The sequence below is a fragment of the Oncorhynchus gorbuscha genome, linkage group LG10 (assembly GCF_021184085.1).
Source record: "Oncorhynchus gorbuscha isolate QuinsamMale2020 ecotype Even-year linkage group LG10, OgorEven_v1.0, whole genome shotgun sequence".
In the NCBI taxonomy this organism is placed as follows: Eukaryota; Metazoa; Chordata; class Actinopteri; order Salmoniformes; family Salmonidae; genus Oncorhynchus; species Oncorhynchus gorbuscha.
This window is the reverse complement of record NC_060182.1, coordinates 56,082,684-56,088,870: the sequence shown is the minus strand read 5'-3', so window position 1 is coordinate 56,088,870 and position 6,187 is coordinate 56,082,684.

The window sequence follows — 6,187 nt, the reverse complement described above, 5'->3', positions numbered from 1 at the left end:
TGTGGGGGTCCTGGGCTTGTGTGGTTACACATGGTCTGCAGTTGTGTGTGCCGGATGGATGTACTGCCAAATACTCAAAAACAATGTTGGAGGCAGCTTATGGTCAAGAAATGAACATTAAATTATCTGGCAACAGTTCTGGTGGACATTCCTGCAATCAGCATGCCAATTGCATGCTCTCCCAAAACTTGAGACGCCAGTGTTGCGTGACAAAACTGCACATTTTAAAGTAGCCTTTTATTGTTTATATTTTTCATATAGACAAAGTGAGCGATTTCACACTACTGGGAGTGGAAAATATTTTTTGTATATCAAATTGTTCTGGATATTCTCATATAGAAACCTCATGGGGAGGAAGGATGTTTGACATGCTTTTTAATATTTCTATCAAACCATTTTTGGTTACCCTGCCGCCCCAACTACCCTTTTTGATGTAGCTTATTTTGTATAGATATTGTTTAGAACATTATACTCTACAATTACATCACATTTCAAGAGTGGGCTCATAATTATATGACCCATGTTATACACGTAAATTGACATGGGTCGTCAACCAATCACAGCCCTCCTTTAGGATTGCATATTCAGCAATCCACCAGCAGATGGAGTTCCCTTTGAATCCATTTACCATACACTGTTGGTGTTCCTAAAATGAAATTCAGACTTTGCAGAGAGCCTATCCTGTAAATGTTATGTATTGTAGATTATTTTGTTTCAAACAATGTCTTAAAATAAAAAAAGGGTCATTTTTAATATATTATTTATGTTGTATAAATGTATCTGAAAAATGTATATGAATCTAGACATATTCCATATGTTAGAGCACACTATAAGGCGTCTAAGGTCTAAAAAAAAGGCCTAAAATGGCCACTCATGATTTTCTCAAGAATCGGTTTGTGATACAAAATGTAAAAAGCATGTCAAACATCCTTCCTCTCAGTGAAGTTTCCATGTGAGAACTGCCAGAACAATCTGAGATACCAAAAGTAGTTGTGCCCCCACTGGCGTGGAATCGCCCAGTGACTGATCTGTACATTGACCCAATAAAAGACCCATTATAAATACTACAGGTGGTTGTATATAAAGTGTTTAGCCCTAGTTAGTGCTTCTCTGCCTACGATAGTGCTGCTACCACAGCAACCTGGGTCAAAGGTCAGTGTACTGTGCTCTTGGGCACGCCCTGGCGTATAAATCTATGACAGTTGAAATAAAAAACCCACACCAGCATGTACACAACATGGAAAATTGGAATTGGCTGAGGACGGCATAGACTAGAGGACGATAGCTGAAGGGAAGAAACCTTTGGCCAAGTCTGATTTCAAATGCAGTCGGCCTCCATTTTAAAAAAAGCAGCCACAACATAACCAAATGTGAAGATGCTGAACAGAGGCCAGCTGAGCCAGACCACACTGTAGGAGCTTGAATAGAAGTGGGCATTGTGACCATGGCCTCCAGGCCACAGCCTAAACCAGGTTGTCTGTCACTCAGAGCAAGCTGCACATTGCCTTCAGCTCAAGGCCATGCACACAGATCACCAACCTGATGCCCAGAGAAGCCAAGAAACATTAGGGCTTTTCACACTACTGAGCCAAACCAAAACAAAAATCAAGCTGTACTGAGTTGGCCTCGTTACGCATCCACCACAGTTGCTTCAAATCGTGCTGAAAATAATATTGTGAAAAGAAATTAGCCAACAGCTTGGTTCTGGTCTGCACCGCAGTGTGAAATGCTCAGATTTATTGTCCTTTCCTGTTCCACCAACCCCGGGTCAGAACAGTACAGATCAGCTAGGTTGGGCTCAGTGGGGTGAAAAGGATCACCCAGGGAAAAAAGGACAATATCCATCACATGATACTAGGGATCAGAGGGAAACATCTAACAGAGGAGGAAGTCTGAAATGGCACCCTATACCCTACATAACGCACACGACTTCTGACCAGAGCTCTATGGGGCAAGCCTAAAAGTAGTGCACTATACCGGGAACATAATGTAATTTCAGACGCAGCCAGAGACTGCAGAGTAAATGCCCCCAAATAGATCAGATGTATGGATGACCTCAATGGGAGAAAAAAAAATCAAAAAGGAAAGATTCTGGCCTGCATCTCTTCAGAAGGAAACTATGGCAACTGTTGGCTCTCACAGAATATTTATCTTTGCAACAGAGAAGGCTACAGTCAGTTACTTTGTCACCACAGACTACAGTAGTAATACGATGGATGTGTTGGTTGGTGTTGATATGAGGAGAGGAAGTGTATCATCTAAAATAGTGACAAGTGTTATAATTAGCCTCCTTTGGCTGGGCAGCGAGACATCATTACAGCGTGTGTGTGTGTGACGAAATGACGGTGATATATGAATGAGGTAGGAAAGCCCTATGAAACAGACTGGGGGAGGGATTTATGTGAATGGGTATTGAAGGAGGGGCAGGACGGCGTTTCTGTGTTTCAAATCAAATCGTATTGGTCACATACTCATATTTAGCAGGTGTTCTTGCGGGTGTAGCGAAATGCTTGTGTTCCTAGTTCCAACAGTGCAGTAGTATCTAACACACAACAATAGACACAAATCTAAATGTAAAAGAATTAGAATTAAGAAATATAGAAATGCTAGGACGAACAATGTCGGAGCAGCATTGACTAAGATACAGTAGAAAATACAGTATATACATGTATATACAGTATATACATGTATATACATATATACACATTTACAGTATATACATATGTAAACATTAAAGTTACTAGTGTCCCATTATTAAAGTGGCCAGGGATTCCATGTCTATGTATATAGGGCAGCAGCCTCGAAGGTGCAGGGTTGAGTAACTGGGTGGTAGCAGGCTAGTGATGGGTATTTAACAGTCTGATGGCCTTGAGACTGAAACAGCTTCTATCTCTCTGTCCCAGCTTTGATGCACCTGTACTGACCTCGCCTTCTGGATGTGAGCGGTTGATGTCCTTGATCTATTTGGCCTTCCTGTGACATTAAGTGCTGTAGATGTCCTGGAGGGCAGTTTGTATGCCCCCAGTGATGTCCTGGAGGGCAGAGTGCACCACCCTCTGGAGAGCCCTGTGGTTGCGGGCAATGCAGTTTCCGCTCTCAATTGTGCATCTGTAAAAGTTTGCGATGGTATTTGGGGCAAAGCCGGATTTCTTCAGGCTCCTGAGGTTGAAGAGCCACTGTTGCACCTTCTTCACCACACTGTAGTCAATGAACAGCATTCTGACGTAGGTATTAGTCTTGTCCAGATGGGATAGGGCAGTGTGCAGTGCGATGGCATCATCTGTTGTTCTATTGGGGCGGTACGCAAATTGATGTGGGTCTAGGGTGTCAGGTAAGGTAGAGGTGATATGATCCTTAACAAGCCTCGAAACACTTCATGATGACAGAGTGCTACAGAGCAATAGTCATGGAGTTCAGTTATCATTGCTTTCTTGGGTACAGGAGCAATGGTGGACTTCTTGAAGCAATTGGGGACAGCCGACTGGCATAGGGAGAGATTGACCATGACCGTAAATATTCCAACCCACTGGTCTGCGTATGCTCAGAGTACGCTGCTTGGGATGTCGTCTGGGCCGGCAGCATTGCAAGTTTTAACATGCTTAAAATGTTTTACTCACGTTGGCCACGGAGGATGAGAGCCCACAGTCCTTTGGAGCGGGCCATGTCGGTGGCACTGTGTTATCTTCAAAGCGGGTGAAGAAAGTGTTTAGCTTGTCCGGGAGCAAGATGTCGGTGTCCGCAACATGGCTGATTTTCCTTTTGTAATCCGTGATTGTCAGTAGACCCTGCCACATACATCTTGTGTCTTTGCATTTGAATTGCGACTCCACTTTGACTCTGTACTGACATTTTGCCTGTTTGATTACCTTATGGAGGGAATAACTCCAGTTTGTATTCAACAATATTCCCAGTCACCTTGCCATGGTTAAATGCGGTGGTTTGCGCTTTCAGTTTTGCGTGAATGCTCCCATTTATACACCGTTTGTGGTTTGGGTAGGTTTTAATAGTCACAGTGGGAACAACATCACCTATCCATTTCCTGACAAACTCAGTCACCGTGTCCGTGTATACATCAATGTTATTTTAGAAGGCTGGCGGGAACATATCCCAGTCCGCGTGATCAAAACAAATCTTGAAGCATGGATTCTGATTGGTCAGATCAGCATTGAATAGACCTGAGCACGGGTACTTCCTGTGAGTTTCTGTCTTTTGGAATGGAGGATCAAAATGGAGTCCTGATCCGATTTGCCCGAAGGGAGGGCGGGGAATGGCCTTGTAGCCACCCCGGCCGAGTAGCAGTGATCAAGTGTTTTAGCAGCGCGAGTACTACAGTCAATGTGTTGATAAAGCAAATTTGAGGAAAATGAAGTTCTGTTAATTTACCAGCTACAATAAATGTGGCTTCAGGATATGTGGTTTCCAGTTTGTCCAGTGTAGTTCCTTCAGGGAAATACACACGGCTGTGACTACAACAGAAGAGAATTCTCTTGGGATGGGTATACGGTCTGCATTTGATTGTGAGGTATTCTAGGCCGGGTGAACAAAAGGATTTGAGTTTCTGTATGTCATCACAAAAACACCATGAGTAGTTAATCATGAAACATTCACCACCGCCTTCCTTCTTTCCAGAGAGTTCTTTATTCCTGTCTGTGCGATGTCCTGAGAACCCAGCTGGCTGTATGGACGGGGACAGTATATCTGGAGAGAGCCATGATTTCGTGAAACAGAGTATGTTACAGTCCCTGACGTCTATCTGGAAGGATATCCTCGCCCTGAAATTGTCTACTTTATTGTCCAAAGGCAAAACATTCTCAAGTAATATACTCGGAAGCGGTGGACGGTGCGCACGCCTCCTGAGTCAGACTAGAAGTCCACTATGAATACCTCTTCTACACCAGTGGTGTCTTGCAGAAGCCTCTGGAATAAGTTCAGTTGCCCTGGGGGGTACGAACAAAGGATCCCTGGTCGTAATGCTGGTGAATTACTGCCGCTCTGATACCCAAAAGTTATTTCCGGTTATATATAATAACACAACAAAACAAAAATGTTTGGACTAATAATGTAACAAATGACAACCAAAAGAGAAATACTGCAAAGTTGCTTAGGAGCTAGAAGCAGAGCTTCCATGTCTGTCGCTGTGATCTTGCATATGCCCCCTGGCTTGATCTTGCATATGCCCCCTGGCTTGATCTTGCATATGCCCCCTGGCTTGATCTTGCATATGCCCCCTGGCTTGATCTTGCATATGCCCCCTGGCTTGATCTTGCATATGCCCCCTGGCTTGATCTTGCATATGCCCCTGGCTTGATCTTGCATATGCCCCCTGGCTTGATCTTGCATATGCCCCCTGGCTTGATCTTGCATGATCTTGCATATGCCCCCTGGCTTGATCTTGCATATGCCCCCTGGCTTGATCTTGCATATGCCCCCTGGCTTGATCTTGCATATGCCCCCTGGCTTGATCTTGCATATGCCCCCTGGCTTGATCTTGCATATGCCCCCTGGCTTGATCTTGCATATGCCCCCTGGCTTGATCTTGCATATGCCCCCTGGCTTGATCTTGCATATGCCCCCTGGCTTGATCTTGCATATGCCCCCTGGCTTGATCTTGCATGCCCCCTGGCTTGATCTTGCATGCCCCCTGGCTTGATCTTGCATGCCCCCTGGCTTGATCTTGCATGCCCCCTGGCTTGATCTTGCATGCCCCCTGGCTTGATCTTGCATGCCCCCTGGCTGGCTAAGCCCCCCGACTCCTGCAAACATATGCCCCCTGCCACCCTGCCTCTGCCACCCTCGGTCTATGGCCCTGATCTTGCATGCCCCCTGGTTTGATCTTGTATGCCCCCTGGTTTGTGTGCACACGCGTGTGTGAGAAAGCTCCTTTGCCTTCCAGCGCAAGTGTAGCTGGCTAAGCCCCCGACTCCTGCAAACATATGCCCCCTGGCGACGGGGGTTGGAGACCCGTCTCTGCCACCCTCGGTCTATGGCCCTACTATCGGTCTCCCTCTACATTTCCAGCTGTTCTGTCCAAAATAATAAAAACACTGAAGGGAACTGTGGTGCTGAGAAATAGACTCAGTAACCATGACAACCATCACTCGGCAGCAGATGGATGGAGAGTGGAGAGAGTGGGTGAAGCCTATGGGTGGTTTGTGGTTATTTATTTAGAATGACTGAGATGATGGAA